Source organism: Rhipicephalus microplus, unplaced genomic scaffold (assembly GCF_043290135.1).
Source record: "Rhipicephalus microplus isolate Deutch F79 unplaced genomic scaffold, USDA_Rmic scaffold_16, whole genome shotgun sequence".
Classification (NCBI taxonomy): Eukaryota; Metazoa; Arthropoda; class Arachnida; order Ixodida; family Ixodidae; genus Rhipicephalus; species Rhipicephalus microplus.
This window is the reverse complement of record NW_027464589.1, coordinates 5,137,760-5,152,898: the sequence shown is the minus strand read 5'-3', so window position 1 is coordinate 5,152,898 and position 15,139 is coordinate 5,137,760. Positions and strand designations below refer to the sequence as shown.

The 15,139-nt window shown below is 46.1% G+C and overlaps 1 protein-coding gene and 1 long non-coding RNA gene across 9 annotated transcripts in view; one reads left to right on the top strand and one right to left on the bottom strand.

Annotated features, from left to right (window-relative positions):
• dachs (unconventional myosin-IXb-like dachs) overlaps positions 1 to 15,139 on the top strand; it is a 512,416-nt gene that overhangs the window by 74,169 nt on the left and 423,108 nt on the right. The window lies entirely within an intron of this gene.
• LOC142784944 (uncharacterized) lies at positions 1,599 to 6,037 on the bottom strand. 2 transcript variants are annotated; one of them, XR_012888768.1, is made up of 5 exons: positions 5,946 to 6,037; positions 3,948 to 5,031; positions 3,781 to 3,885; positions 3,612 to 3,725; positions 1,599 to 3,317 (listed from the first exon to the last, which is right to left on the bottom strand). It is a non-coding gene; the product is annotated as an uncharacterized LOC142784944 (long non-coding RNA). The 2 variants fall into 2 exon arrangements; XR_012888767.1 differs by lacking the exon at positions 1,599 to 3,317 and having other exon boundaries at positions 3,476 to 3,725.

The window sequence follows — 15,139 nt, the reverse complement described above, 5'->3', positions numbered from 1 at the left end:
ACCCTTAAGCTACTCGGAACGCTTGGCTGAGGGGACTCGGGGTCTCCCTTTAAAGCACAGGCGACGAGCGCACCGCATCCAACAGAACATTTAGGAGCTGCGCTGCAGTTGCGTGCAGTGGTGACTGCTAAGACGCGGGCGCGGCCGTAACAGGTGCGCGCGCCTGTTCCCCAACATGCGCATCCGACCGAAAAGGGCCAGTACACGACATAGAGGAGGGTTGGGTTTGCGCTCCGACTGGTGCTTGAGGCCTCGCGCGACTGGCAAACGGGTCGACAGAGGAGAACGGTGGCCTACGTCCGTCGAAAGCGTCGTCTACGCGAGTCTCAGGCCAACGAAGGTCAGTGAACGCGGCGACGTTGTCGGTTAAGCGAGCAGGCTCGCGAACGACATCGTCAACCCTTTGCGCTCGCGACCACGACGGGTCAGTAAGCGCGTCCCCGCCAACACCTGAGTGCCCCCGGTAGGAAGGACTGGGTGCGGCGATTTCAGCTGTCAACCGTGCTGCTGACGGGTAAAGGCCAGCGAGCGGAGACTGCACCGGGGACGGGCCCGTAAGCGCGTGAGTCTCGAACAGCTGATACAGCTCGTTACTGGCTTGGCTAGGACTGTGGTCCTCGTTCAAGCGACTCGCATCACCGCGGGGGGCCCCGAAAAAGGGATCTCTCCCGGTGAACGAAAACAGAGGGTCGCCGAGAGGGCCGCACCCCGCGCTGTTGCAGCCGTCCGCCTCGAACGAGATCAAGTCCGTCGCCACAGGATCGAACAGGAACGAGCGCCTCGAAGGGGTCTGCTCAGAAGCCATACTGAAACCAAGTTGGGCGCCAGTTATGTGGAGATAGGTTTGCACAAGGCTTACCTACTATGCGCAACCGTGTAGGGATGCGACGTCTTCCACTGCTGCTGCGTGCGAAGACGTTGCGGCCGGGTTCATCGTTTTCTCCGGCACGGCGTAGAAACCACGCACGAGGCAGGATAACAACAACAACGGGTTTATTAGCCCAAGATGCAGCACAGTGTGACACTCACGGGCTTGCAGGTCGTATAGGGAGCTCCGCAAGACCGAGCAAGTACGCTTGCCTAGGGTGCTACGACTCCCGCACAAGGGCCGAAGTCGAACTCTCGAACGAAAAGCCGCCTGCTAAGCAGCGCGTCAACCTCTCGTGGAGGTCTGAGAGCATCTGCCATAGAGAAATAAAAAAAAGGTGAAGAGTGGACACTCCCGTAGACCCCAGCGGCTCAATCGACCTTAGCACACCTGGTGGTTGGTGAGAGCAAGTGGCATGCGCTTCCTGTTTCGGTTTCACTGGCGCAAATTTTGAATTACTTTGCGTAACCGACGTTTGGCTATGACGAAAGTTCATGATTTCAGACCACTTTTCAACGCCCAAATGGATAGTTTTTGTAGGTCGTTTTGATTTAGCGATTCCCTGTTTTGTTTTGTTCAGTGGTTTGTGCGAATTGGTCGTGACGTGATTTTTATTTCGAATAAGTTATAATAAAACGAGATGCAGGTAATGATAATTCACTATGGTTTTATTCATCGCGCTTGTGTTTTTCTTTTGGAACAAGTGATCAATGTATATATCAGTCAAAGAGAGAGTATCCGCAATGGTTTATTCAAAGGCAAGGTAGAGTATGAGAATATAAAAAGCACAATATGACAAAGGTAGACAACAAATGCATCTCGCCTTACAAATAAATTGTAACAAATACAGAGAGAACACAGACAACGCACACATCGCTAGAGTTGGCAGAAGCCGAGAAGCTGGTGAAGTATGACACACCGGGCCAGTGGGTAAGTAAGGATCTATGGCAAAACACAGCGCACAATGCTGATGAAGAAGGAAGAAGTGACATACACAGCAATGAAGTCGCGAATCACGCTGGGGGTTAACCGAAATAATGCATAGAAAAAAAGAGCGCACAGAAACCACATGACACAATATAGCAGAAAGGCAAAGGTGCAGTGTGCTGGCTGTGCTTAAGAACAGCTAGTCCGAAATGAAAAAAAGCAGACTTGATGCCTGCTTGTCCTCAGAAAGGTAGGGCTTTGCAGCTTGCTCACTACGTGAAAGACAAACTTTATACTACAAACTGGCAGGTCTTGTGGCTCTTGTTATGCGTCGCCTTCATCAAAAACTTTAGATCCCAAGAGATTTGCGTCTGGGTGTTGCTGTGACGCTTGCGAGCTAAAATAGATTGTAGTCATCACTTATCCAGAATTGTGGACCTTAATTGGTGCTACGAGAGCAGTATTACAGGGCTGATAAATAGCAGAAGTAAACCACTTTGGCTCATTATTTTTCACAAAGGCTCTACATCGTACGTTATCACTCATAAGCTATATAAAAATAAAATGGCAGCGTCCGCAGCCCAATCAAACGCTACAAGTTTGGGTATTCTTTTGAAAATTTTGATGGGCGAGATGAGGAGGTTGATGAGAAGCTAAAATACGAAAAGCGTGATAACGTGAACCGTGCCCACTTCATACTGCGTTCCTCACCCGCTCGAAGACATTTCAACAAGCGGTTTTGTTATCGATATATTACTTGAGCTGGAGAGATAAAGCATACACAAGGACCAAGCGACCCACAGTAAAGTGTACAGTTTGCCCGCATTTGCTACAAAAATACAGACAGGATACCCAACATTCTTTTTAAGGTTATGCAAATCACTTCGAGCGAATACACAGTGTCCCTACTCCTCATAGCGGGTAACCTAAACAATGTATGCAACGAAGGAGTGGTTAGTCCAGTTGAACTGAATATAAGCATATAAGACCATAATGAAATCTGCTGTAACGAAGTAATAACATAACAAAGCTATTGCAGGATTCGGCTCAACTCGAATACTTTAGTGTAAACCCGCCGCTAATTGCTAACCTTTGAACTTGTCAAGCTGTATGCCTGAGATTGAAGACTGGAATCTAACCCTATCCAAGTTTCGGTTCACAAAACGCACATGCCAACATAAACGAACCCGGTAAAACATTTTCAGAAACTTCGCGCGACAACCAGCAGAGCAGAAATGAAAGTCGCCAACACTTGACAGATGGTGATACAAAACATCGCACACTTTCAGGTGATGTGCAGTGGCCTCAATCATGGCAAGAAAGTGAGATTCAAGTTGTACGTATGCAAAAGCTGCTTCTGATGGCACAGTGAGATTCCCAAAAAGTTTGCTGGGGACGTGGTATGCTTTGAGCATTGTGAAATACTGGTGGGTCCGCTGTGCTGCTACTTTGGCTTGCAGATGTTTAATGGTTTGCTTGTACTTCATTGATGGAAACATTGTCGCTGGCACACAGGAACGCACTGCAATAAACAAAAAATGGATGTAAAAGCGAAGAACAACTAATCCCATGCGAGCACTTTCCTCGCTCTTTCAGACCCAAGGTGCACAACTTTCTGTGGTGCAAAGTTTTCGATTCCTCTACCTAAAAACAAACCATTCACAATGTTGACTATGCACAAAAAAATGAAAATCACTGAGAGCCCACCCTTACATTTTGTAAGTGCACACGTAGTGTCCTTTTGAGGATAGTTTCCTCAGAATGTCCTAAACATAAAATAGCACATTAAAAACAGCTGCAATAAAAGCATAGTCACCATTTTCTCTAGGGCACTCAGACGTGGAGCTGTTGGCGGAGACATCTTCTGGAGGGTCTTGTGAAGCTTGTTCAGTGCCTCGGACAGTGCTGTCGGAACAATCTTGCGAGCGGCCTGCGGAAGTCTCAATATCAATCCACTCTGGTGTTGAAGTGAACATACAACTTACCGGTCAATTAAGTTCTTTTTGTGACAGCTGAACGACTGGTTAAGGTTTTCTCCGGCAAGACGAAGTCAGCAGAAATTCTTTCACCAGCTACAAGGGAGCTGCCACCTGCAGAGGTTTGGTCAACAGTCAATTTGGGTAGAAAAAAGAAATCGCGACACTGAACGCACCCTGCTCATCGGGGCACCTCAATGTGTGGGAGCTGCTTTTTGAAGCCTCTACCGCAGGTTCTGAAGAAATGAAATTACGACAATGTGTCAGTAAGAGGCTTAAAATAACAATAACTGAAGCTCATCCGCACCTTGCAGTGCAGCTTCTGCAGTCATGTCACAGTCACTATTTGAAGCGACGCTCGGAGAACGTGCATATATGTGCAGTTGGTACAAGTTACAAAGCTTGTAGCATGGGGAAACTTAAACAGCTCTTTCAAACGCATAAATTGGTCAAACGTGGAAGAAAAGAGAAGGCACCAATTAGGAAACAAGTAATTTGTGATTTTTGGAATTATCAACAGTGCCAGCTTTCACCGATGAAAGGTATATGTACATGTGCACTCAGGCTTGAAGATAACGTGAAATAGCCATTTAAAGTCTTTCAAAACAAGTTGCGCAGGTCAAGAGCATCAAAAAACGACAGAAATGTAAAGCTGCTGTTAGGAAGGTAATAGCCCACAATTCACAAAATTTAAGACTTTCCAAGTGTTACTTCTATAGTGAGGTTTCTCCATCGGTTACAAAGATCTTCGCGATTAACTGTCGCCACTGATTCAATACAAGTGGCTGCTATTGCACATATTTGAGTTTCAGTCAATCACTTACATGGTGCAGCTGGTTGCACACTGGGAAGAGCAATTCTTGTAAGCCTTGTGTGCCCAGAGTCCATGAAACTTTGAGCAGTAAAATGGTCGCTACAAACCCTGTACGTTGCGTACAATAGGCTGGCCGGCTTACTCAGGAGATCATCGCGTCCAGCATACTGCATCCATGCTTTCATTCTGCATTGGCAATGAACTATCAGCTGAAAGGGGAAGTGCTTGAATAGTGATTTTTTTATTGTTACCCTCACTAAGCAAGTACTAACAGTAAGCCTAAAGACATGCAAACTATACAAAAGCTTTAACACACCTCCCGTCCCGTGGTATGCGGAAGAAATTCGTCCCAGGCTTCTTGTGGGTTCTGCCATTGTTGAAGCACCACGATACACAGCAGTAGCTGCCGTAGCTTCGACCGCCGGACGGCATGGCATCAGCGCGGTCTGAAAATGTTAGTAAGTGGATGCTTCGCTGTGAAATTACGAAAAAGATATGTGCACGTCATAAGTGTACCAACAAACCCCTTTGAATGATTAGCTAATCGATGCACAACACAAAACCAGTGATACATCTCTGACCCATAAAACTCTGACTTACAAAAATATACGTCAAGACCACGTACAAAGATCTTCAGAAGTTTCCACGCCGCTATCCCTTGTAATGCAATGGTATCGCTGCCTGGGAACTTTAGAACACCTTCGTACGTACGCAGTATCAGCAGTACATTGGGAAGAAAAATCGTAGTTGAAATTTGTGCAGTAAAATTATATTGGAAATGTCAAAAACATTTCTGAGCAGCTTGCACTAGTGGCACAAGGCTAGCGAAGAAACGAAGATGATGGCCACTTAGCTAGTCCAGATTTGCCTCCGGCACACTAAGAATTATTCGTGTTCCGAGCATTCGGGAAACGCGTCGTGAAGCATGCGAGGCCCAGCGAACGCTTCTCAATATTTTGCACCGAGCCACCGAGTCTATGACCTAGCTGCCCAGCTATGCTCAGCGCACAGACGCTCGCGTCCGTGGCAGACGCAGCACGCGTCGCCTCGGCTTGACGCCGTGCCGCCTTTGCTATACTGCATACGTTGCACAATGTTCCCGTCTAGCCGCCGCATAGAGCCACAAACTTTCTTTTTAGCGAACCTCCCAGTCCTTACAAGCTTCAGAAAAAGGTTACAACTGCGTGAATGAGACGCCACGTAAGAAACAAACTCGCACACACGAAGCGCAACGTGTGCATCTTTCTATGTTTGTTGCATGGTGTCTTATTCGCGCAGGTGTAACCGTTTTCTGAAAAAAATGACCCAACAAGACCAACAACATGTCATTCAACAAGCTTCGCTTAAAAACGTGCCTCACCTGTTATCTCACGCACGAAAACGCCGACGCAGCCGACGTTGACGAAAGCGACGAAAGCTTCCCGCTGTCAGTCATGCATGGGCTTGTCGCTGGGTAGATGGTGTTTGTGACAGTACGGCTGAAAAAAAAATAATCACGTAAGGTGTGTTGAATAAATTGTTTATATGTATAAAGAACATACCAAGTTTGGGCGTATAATTATTATTTTGTGAAAACAATTTTGTTGCATTGATTATAACTGTTTTTTTTTTGCGCTTGCGCCCTCTGAAGTTTGGTGAGAGCACTAGTTCGTTACGTAGTCGTGACGCACTTCCTGAGGCCAGGTTTCGCGGAGTGTCCTCTCTTGTCTTCTTCTTTCTCTATGCATCTGCCGCGACGAGCGAATCGTCGGGCGCAACATAGCTCGTAGGAGAGGAGGATGTCACGCGCGTCCAATGAGAAATGGCGCTGCGTTGTGACGTAAGCTCGCGCAGCACGCCAGCGTAGCGTGCCCAGACATGCCAGCGCGGGAAGGAGCCGACGGTCGATGGATGGATGAATGAATGGATGGATATGGCTGTACCCTTTAGATCGGGCGGTGGCTAGCGCCACCAAGCCGCAATACTTAATGAACCCAAAACTATATTTTTTTCCTTAAAAAGTGAGTTTGAGGATTCGTACTGTGCAGTAAAGAGTTTAATTTTCACTCGTGCCTTGACTTTAGCCACCAATCAGATAACCTCCTTCTAGTTAAGTCTACTTGCTTAAAGTCTATTTTGCCCTCCCGGTGCCTAAACCCCAGTGCTTTGAAAAACTCTGCGCCATCATCCTGAACTATAGGGTGAAGCCTTTTACAGAACATTATCACGTGTTCGGCAGTTTCTTCTTCCTCTCCGCACGCACTGCATACTGTGTCTACCCCTTCGTATTTGGCCCGATATATCTTGGTTCACAGTACTCCCGTTCTTGCCTCCAACAGTAGAGAACTACCCCGAGTATTATCATAGATCCTTTCCTTGGCAATTTCCTGCTTAAACGTTCGACAGATCTCTAGTGCGGACTTCTTAATCATGCCCGTTTTCCACATGTCAGTCTCCGTTTCCTTCACTTTCTTCTTAACCCGATAGTTCTTTTTGGTTTGGCCACCTGCTGTTTTCTAAGTATTTACCAGTCAACTTCCTCGTTCGCTTCCTCCATTTTGTATCGACATTCTTCATGTACAAGTAGCTAAAAACCTTCCTAGCCCAACGCTCCTCCTTCATTTCTCTCAATCGCTTCTCAAATTTTATCTTGCTGCTAGCTTCCCTGCCCTCAAATGATGTCCATCCCATGTCACCTTGTACTCCCTGATTTGGTGTATTCCCGTGAGCGCCTAAAGCAAGCCTACCTATTCCACGTTGCTTAATTTCTAATCTTGCTTGAACTTCTGATCTCATGCACAAGACCGCATTGCCGAACGTCAGCCCAGGAACCATGACCCCTTTCCATATTCCTCTCACAACATGATACCTATTGTAATTCCACAGTGCCCTATTTTTCATCACAGCTACATTCCTGTTACCTTTAGTCGTCACGTATATTTCGTGTTCCCTCAGGTACTCGGTCCCATTGCTTATCCATACGCCCATATATTTGTATTTATCTGTTATCTCTAGCGTAACCTTCTGTGTCCTAAGCTCACTACCTTCGTTGTCATTGAAAATCATGACTGCTGACTTTTCCTTACTGAATCTAAAATCTAACCTATCTCCCTCATTACCGCAGATGTCCATCAATCTCTGCATATCTTCCTTGTTGTCGGCCATTAGCACTATATCATCTGCGTACATTAATGCTGGTAGTGCCTGATCAATGAGTGTTCCTTGTTTGACAAAGAGAAGTTGAAGCCCAGTCCACATCCCTCTAATTTGGCATCTAATCCTTGTAAGTACATCATGAATAATAAGGGTGACAGGGGCCACCCCTGCCTAAACCCCCGTTTTACCTCTGCCGGCCGAAATACCTGTTTTTCCCACTTTATAACTACCTTGTTACCTTTATAGATACCCTTTAAAAGATTAGTGACTGCATGTTCCACGCCTAGTGTGTCCAGTATTCCCCACAATTCCTCTTGAACCACGCTATCGTACGCTCCCTTGATATCCAAGAATGCTAGCCACAGGGGTCTGTGTTCTTTTTCTGCTATTTCGATGCACTGCGTCAGTGAGAACAGATTGTCTTCCAACCTCCTGTGTTTCCGAAACCTATTCTGCAGTTCCCCCAGCACCCCCTCATTTTCTATCCATGCCTGCAGTCTTTCCTTTATAATCTGCATCGCCAGCCTGTAGACCACTGATGTTGCTGTTATAGCACGGTAGTTGTTTATGTCAGCTTTGTCCCCCTTTCCTTTATAGGTCATGCTCATCCTGCTAAGTTTCCATCTATCAGGAACTTCTCCATCCATTATTATTATTTTGCTCACTGCCTCTCTCAAAGCCTGCTTAGACTTCGGACCTAATGTCTTTATCAGCCTAATTGGAATGCCATCTGGGCCTGTTGATGTACTACTAGGAACCCTTTTCTCAGCCCTTTCCCACTCTCGTTGTGAAAATGGAGCCATTGCACTACTTGATTCGTCCTTGTCTATTGTGGTGCATAAAGTCGACTCGCCCAGACAACGCCTCCACTAGAAAGATGCCTGAGGAAGGGCTCGCGCTCTCAGCGAAGTTGGCCTGCCTTCAGTTTTAAACAAGCCCCGCGCGGTGGCGCTCGCGACCGACACTATCATGGTTAAGTTAGGGCTGTCACGGTGGATGGACGTGTTTTTTGAGCGCTCCGGATCTACTGCGCAGATAAGTGTTTTTGCATGTTTTGAGCTTGTGTTTATAATTATAAGGCAGCCGTTGTAATCTTCGTAGCACTTATTTTATGGTGAGGCTTTTTCGGGGGCCAGTCACCAGGTATTTATTAGTTAGTGTGGTTGTGGGTGTTTAAATTTTGTGTTGGTTTTTTTTCTTTTGCCAGCCCGTGGGGGAGGTGAGCGTACATTGAACACACAAATTCTTGCAGTAGAGCTTAGACTTTCTTTTTTTCGTAGTGCAGGGCTCGAGTTTAGTAATTATCGAGTATAGGGACAATTTGTGTCAGAAAGACATGGTTAAAAAGACTGTAAAATGTTCAGGATGTGGAGTGGGTTTGAAAGTGGACCCAATTAAGCGCAGAAGCGGATGGAGAAGAGGCTGACGCGAAGTGTAGGCAATGTGAGGTCGAGGAAAAAATGGAGAAAATGATGGTAGCCCAGAGTGAACTCCTGAAGAGAATCGCCGAGCTCGAGTCTGCGTGTGCGACAGAGCAAGAGAAAACGAGGGCAATGGGAGAAAGACTGAAGTCCGCCGAGGAAGCACTGGCGAAGCTGAACAAACCCTATTGGAAAAATTGCCATGGTGGATACTGGAAAACATGGTGTGCGTAGTGGAAATAATAGTGGGCATGGTGGAAATTATGATGGCGATGGTGGGACGTAGTGGAAAATATGGTGGTTATGCCGGGACATACTGGGTGTTATGGTGTACAGATGATGGGTAAAGTGGAAATGATGGTGAAAAGCAGAGGCTATATAGTGGGCAATAATGGGACACTCTGCCCACCATTGCGATAATGCTGGGAAGCCCTAAGCAAATGGTGGGTGGTGCTTATTATGGTGGGCTACATGGTGTACCAATCTGAGAAACTCTTCCCACCATTGCGATAATGCTGGGAAGCACTAAGCAGATGATGGGTGCTGCTTGTTATGGTGGGCCACATGGTGTACCAAGCTGAGAAGCTCTGCCCACCATCGCGATAATGCTGGGAAGCAGTAAGCAGATGATGGGTGGGCTTATAATGGCGGGCAAATTATATAGTGTACCAAGCTGGGATCTGTACACTACATGTTCGACCATCATGATTTCCACCAAAGTTAGGCCTACTGACCGAGCCCGTACAATTGTGTTATCCGTGCTTCCGGGTTTCAGAATACACGATTACGACGATTAAGTGTGACAATACAGCGCAGCCATATGGCATCAATTAACCTAAATGAAGCATTTTTCATTGTGTATGGTGTTCGCTCAAGAAGCAACAAACATCAATGTGACGCGATTAAAGCACTCTCAGAGAACGTAATTAAGTGTCTTCTCACCGAAAGCCGCCGGTCGCACTCGCCGGTCGCACTCGCCGGCACTTCTCTAGCTTTTGTACGAGAACTCAGACGTGGCAATTCGTGTGCTTGGTGAACCATTATGATAGCGTAATGTTTCCGGTACACTGCATTCGTTTTGGCCAAGCCGTTATGTAGTTGTTGCCTTAGCGAAAGAGCTACAGCATTGCGCTGGCGCGACCGCCCTCTACATTGCGCGAAAAGCATCCCAATACTCAATCAAATAAATTAGGCGGGCGTATCTATGAAATGAGCCTAGAAGCGTCATAAAGCGTGAGCAGATGTCACCCTTTAGAACGAGCGCGAAACGGATATTCAACTTGGCAGACCCCGCCGGTAAACAGTTGCTGCTCCCCAGTCCACTTGGTTTTTTTTCCTTGAAGTTGTGAATTGTAAAACGAAAAAATAGCACTAGTGCCAATAACATAGTGGCAATCGTTACAGGCCGCAGTTGCTTGTGTTTAATAAATGTGGAATTTTTAGTAGCCGGCGTAGATCTTGTCTATGTTGTGTACACGACAAACATGACTTAAGTTGAACCTTAAGTTTGTATGCTAACCAAGTATTTAACACCCAAACACCGTCATGTTGGTGTGGCGCAGTGGTTAGCGTCTTCAAATGAAACTCCGCAGGTTGCACGTTCGATCCTCCGTGGTGCCTTGTTTTTTTTTTTTTTTTACGGGACGGGTGTTTTTTTTGTACCGTTTTTATAGAATTATTTTTTATTTTTTGTGGCAGCTCGTCACGGTGATTTTGACGTCATTTCGCGCTCAAGTGTTGCCGGCACTGCAGCACCCACCATACCCACCATGCGCCATGGTGGGTGTTTCCCACCATTCACCCACTACATTAATCCACTATAATGGTGGGTGCTGGTTTCCACCATGCCCACCATTCGTTTTTTTCCGATAGGGAAGAAGCGGCCTACCGAGAGAACAGTAGGGAACCGGCAACCAGAATGGTGGAGAAGGAAGAGCAAGCAAGTTTGGACAAAACAGGTTCAGCCGGTTCAATTGTGGCAAGGCCCAGCTTCAGCGAGGTAGTGGTGGGGCTGAGAGGGGACAAAGCAGCCGGCGTCACAGGTGCAAGTAGACCCCAGGGTCAGGATGCTCCAGCTGAAAAGTCACAGCATGTGATAATCACCGGGGACTCGAATTTAAATCGATGCACAGAAGCCATCAAAGAGAGGGTAAGAGGTGACAAGAGGGTTGCAGTAGGGGCGTTCCCAGGACGCAAGCTGGAAGCAGTCATGAGGCAAGCGAGCGCAAAGCTCAAAACGACAGCTGATAGGCGAAACCTCGTGATAATTTCAGGCGGTTTAAACGATGTCTCAAATGAAGATACAGCAGGACTAGCAACTACACTGGCGAAAGGCGTCGATGACATGCGCGCCAGTTCTCCTAAGGTACAGGTAGTGATATGCACGATACCGGAGGCACCGGTGCGTGATAGCAACATGCAAAGAGCGGTTGTCAACGCAAACCAAGAGATATGGCGGATGAGTCGAGAGAAAGGCTTTGAGGTGGTGGAAAGAAACAGAGGGGTGCATAGGTGGGGTGGTTTTCAACGAGACAGAATTCACTTCGATGGGCGGCTAGGTCATGAGGTGGGTTGGCGACTTGCAGGATGCGCAGTAGCTTTTTTGGTGGGCAAGCGAGCCCTTCGAGGTGCAGGAAAGCTAGTAACGAGGAAAACAACCAGGGAGACTCTTTGACAGGTGGTATGGGCAGATACGATTTCAAAGTGGCACCAGTATCTAGGATAGGTAGAGTCCGGGGCAGAAATGGACGTAGCCACGAGCGCCGAGCCAATTCAGACATAGGGTATATTAACATGCTGGGTGGTATGAACAGGCTGAAGTGGGAAGAGATAGAAGAACAGCTAAGGGAAGAGAGGCCGATGGTATACGGTTTTGTAGAAACACATCTCAGGGACATGAAACAACCTCCGAACAATCCGGACTACGCGTGGGAATATTGTAATAGAACAGAAGGCAGCAGAAAGGGGGGGGGGTGGTATTGGGGCATTCATCCATAAAAATACAGACTGGCAAAGGGTCAAGCAGGAGTGCAAGGAACATTTATGGCTAAAAGGGAAAGTGGCAGGTCAAATGACACTCCTTGGTTTCGTGTACTTGTGGACGGGAGCAAAGGCCAGAGAGGAAAACTAGGCAATGGTAGAGTGTATATCAAAGGACATTCAGGAGTTAGGAAGAGAGTGCGATATAATTATACTAGGAGACATGAATGCGCACATAGCAGATATAGATGGGTATACCGACCCGACAGGTAAAATAATCATGGATATGTGTGAAAGGTTTGATTTGATAATTTGCAACAGTACCGAGAAGTGTGAAGGGCAAATAGCATGGGAGGTAGGAAGGCTGCAGTCGACGATAGATTATGCACTCATGTCACAAGGGATGTATGAGAAGCTCAGACAAATGCACATAGATGAAGGTGGCTCCAGAAGTCGGGTAGTGATCACATACGTATCAAGCTAAGTTTTGGAAGAGCAGTGAAAGTGGGAAGGAGACAAGATGAGCAACTACAGGAAAATTTTTATCCAGAAAGGCAAATTCAAATAGCCACTAAACAAATTGAGAAAGTAATCACGCAGGATAATAAGACAGTGTGCACATACACGAATCTAATTCATGGTTTCCACAACTGGTTTAACACAACTGGTTACTACACCCACCCGAGTGCAAAATGAAGCTGAGTCCGTTTTAGACCTGTTCCTTGTAAATAACGGAATTATGCGACGAAATCCCCAAGTTGAGGTTTTTCGGGGTATATCGGACCATAAAATCACCTGCCTCACTATGCAATTAAACGCTCCGCTTCAAGTTACAAAAGAACAACGTCTAATACCCGATTTCACACGTGCTAGTGATGTAGACATACTTGATGTGCTTGACAGCTCGTTTCCTGAATTTGTTTCTACTTGCGGATCAAAAGAATATCCGATTGACCACATCTGGGGTTTCTTTAAAAGCGTAGTGTTTGACACAATGAATAAATTTGTACCCTTCCGGAGGAAAGTACTGAGGCAGGATAATCCGTGGATGAATAAAGAAATCGTACGCATGGGACGAAAACTAAAAAAAAGCAAAGAAAGCAATGTAAGCAGCGCCCATCAACAGCTGCCTCTGATATAATGCACGATTTGCGAATGCAACTGAAAAACAAAATTAAGACAGCAAAAGAGCGTTATCAGCAAGTGTTGTTAAAAGAATTCATGATTTCGTCTCCAGACAAGTTCTGGCGTTATCTCGCACAGAAAAAGAACACTATTATCAGCCTTTACGTAGACGATGAGCCTGTTTACGACAGCCTAGATGTTGCAGATGCTTTGAACCGGTATTTCTGTTCAGTGTTTACTGATGACGATGGAAACATCCCGCAATTTCCTTCTTTCATTGAAGTGCCTCCTATCAGTGACGTGTGTGTCAATGAAGAAGGTGTCTTTTCCCTTCTGCTCCATCTAGATGTTAAAAAGTCCCCAGGTGTTGATGGCATACCCAACGCTTTCCTTGTGAGATATGCTGAGTGGTGCGCGAAGTACTTGTGTTTACTATTTAACAAATCTCTCGAGTGCTCTGAACTTCCCGAGGATTGGGTGTATGCTAAAATCACTCCAATACCGAAAGGTAACGAAAACCGTTCTCACTTATCGTCATACAGACCGATTTCTATTCTCACAACATGTGTCAAAACGCTCGAACATATCATATTTAAGCACATTTCACAATTTCTTGAGAGCAATTGCATTGTGGGCGCCCGACAGTATGGCTTCCGCCGGGGACGGTCCACTGTAACTCAGCTTCTGGAAACGGTTCACGACTTCGCTGCAACACTAAACAAACGGGGGCAAGTGGACGTCATATTCTTAGATTTTGAGAAGGCGTTTGACGGTGTGTCGCACTTAAAATTCCTGAGTAAATTGACGGCCATTTTGAAAAATGAAACTTTAGTGGCATGGATTAAATCATACCTTTCCTACAGGCAACAGAGCGTAGCCGTTAACGGCGCATGTTCTGTGGCCTCGCCAGTACCTTCGGACGTCCCACAGGGCTCTGTTCTCGGGCCACTTTTCTTTCTCGTTTTTATTAACGATATTGTACATGACATACCGGTAAAAATTAAACTTTTCGCAGATGACTGCGTTCTTTACAATGAAATCTGCAACCATAACGATCAGGCCGTCTTAAACACGTCACTTGAAGAAATACAAACATGGTGTACTAGGTGGCAGATGACTCTTAATTACAAAAGAACTGTTTCAATGACCATTACCCGCAAAAAGGCCCCGTTGAAGCACGCGTACCAAATAAACAATCATAGTCTAGCTGAAGTATCATGCTTCAAATATTTAGGAGTTTTAATCACATCCGATCTGAAATGGAAGGAGCACGTCACGTACATTCAGAAAAAGGCAATGCGAAAACTGGGATACTTAAGGAGAATGTTACCGAAAGCTTCTCAGGATACCAAACTGCTAGCTTACAAAACTAACATCAGACCACTATTAGAATATGCTTCAATCATCTGGGACCCATACACTCTAGTTAATACCAATAAGCTTGAGAGCATACAAAGAAAAGCCGCGCGATTTGTTTACAGTTCATACAGCTGGAAAACGTCTCCTACAAGTCTTCTCCGCAGGGCCGGTTTAGAAAGCCTTGCGGTAAGACGTTATCATGATGGGCTAAAATTTTTTTATTTGATGTATAACGATAGACTTCAAATTGACAAGGAAGCATACATCCAGCCGAGCATTTGCCGCCCAACACGATCCAATCGCCCAATGAAAGTCGCTGAATTTTCGTGTAAAACAAACGTCTTCAAAAATTCCTTTTTTCCCCGTACGTGCCATGAGTGGAATCTGTTACCTGCTAATGTTGTGCAATGTTCTGATGTCTCATCTTTTCTTCGTGCCCTGTTGAATTCGGCATGATTTAGTCTTCAATAGTAGTTGTTATCCTACCGATTGCACTTGTACAGTTTTTTTTTCCGGTTCAAAGTATATTCCGGTT